Raw genomic sequence first — 1724 nt, forward strand, 5'->3', positions numbered from 1 at the left:
TGTGTCTCAGAAATTTGCCAGAGACTTATAGGCTGTTTTCTATTCTCCTCTCCTTTTACTTCAACAGGCTAATTTTAATTTGTAATTTAGTTATTGAAATTTCAGTGGGATCCTGACACAGGGAAGAAGGTATGTTATCTGCTGCCAAACAAAATCTGCTACATTTACTATTTAAATGTAAATTCTAAGGAAGTGTAGAGTTTACTCTAAAGGCAAATTGTAAATTCTAAAGAAAAGTTGTATGTGAAAGATGCAATTATTAACCACCCCCCCCACCCCGCCCTTCCAAATATTCTCATTTGGTCAAATAGCAGTTTTATGAAACACGCTTCTGGAATAATAAAATTCCTTTAAGTATGGCCTCTGCTTAAACGGAAACACATTTCTTAGGTGTCTAACTTTTAGATTACTTCCCAGACTGGAAGTTATCTCAGGATGCCTCAGTACAATTCCAGAATTCCACTTATGCTTCAATAAAGATTGTTTTCATCTCCCTACCCCAGCATCAGAGCATGGAGTTTTCAAAATGAGAAAAGATATCTTCAAGAATGTACCTACTGTTTGAAGTGGACTTTTCATAATAAAACCAGCATTCAATACTCGACCAATTTTGCTGACTCTCCCTACCACAAATTACCTCTGCTGAAATCCAAACACTTCATCAGGGCTTTATTTATTTTGCTACTGCCATACTGTTTTTACTGATCTCAGTCATCTTCCTCCATTGTGCAAAGATGTCCTTTTAAATCATGTCATCAAATTTAGACAGATTACAGCTGATGACACAGAAATTTAAAGAATGAATCTTCTCTAAGAGAAATAGGATGGTGAACACTGGCACTGTCTTCTCAGTATTGTTCTGAAATTCACTTTGTTCATCATCTGTGGTCCTACTGTAACCAACAGAAGCAGAGATTCATATCTCAGAGTGGTGCTTGTTGTCTCTGTTCCAGCAACAAATAGATCAGCTACATTGCAAACCAAGTTTTCAGTAGTGAATTCTAGTGGTTGGTTGTCCTTTTCCTAGAAATGATTTCATGCAATTATCTGACAAATTATGTGCTAGCATATCTAATTACACTAAATTTTAAAAAATATACTATATTATAAAGTTAGCCAAAAGAAAAACTGGACAGTACAGTGTTAGAAAACAAAACAAAACAAAACAACTGTATGGTTTGGCAGAAACTGCAGATCAGTTGACCTAAACTTTATTTCCTGACAGACCTACAATTCCATTTATGAAATCATATGCTGCTTAGGTTAGTCACACAGAATATTTCTTTCCCCAGAAATAAAAGCAGAAATATACTGATGGCCTGTCTTAGTTCAATATTTGCAATATAACAAAATGGTACTGGTACAAAAATGGATAGATAGACCAGTGGAACAGAACAGAGGCCTCAGAAACAACACCACACATCTATAATCATCTGATCTTCAATAAACCTGACAAAAACAAGCAGTGGAGAAAGGATTCCCTACTTAATAAATGATGCTGGGAAAACTGGTTAGCCATATGAGGAAATCAGAAACTGAACCTCTTCCTTACACCTTATACAAAAATTAACACAAGATGGATTAAAGATTTAAATGTAAAACCTAAAACCATAAAAACCCTAGAAGAAAACCTAGACAATACAATTCAGGACATAGGCATGGGCACAGACTTCATGACTAAAACGCCAAAAGCAATGGCAACAAAAGCCACAATTGACAAATGA

This window comes from Rhinopithecus bieti, unplaced genomic scaffold, assembly GCF_001698545.2.
Source record: "Rhinopithecus bieti isolate Rb0 unplaced genomic scaffold, ASM169854v2 scaffold_20285, whole genome shotgun sequence".
Lineage (NCBI taxonomy): Eukaryota > Metazoa > Chordata > Mammalia > Primates > Cercopithecidae > Rhinopithecus > Rhinopithecus bieti.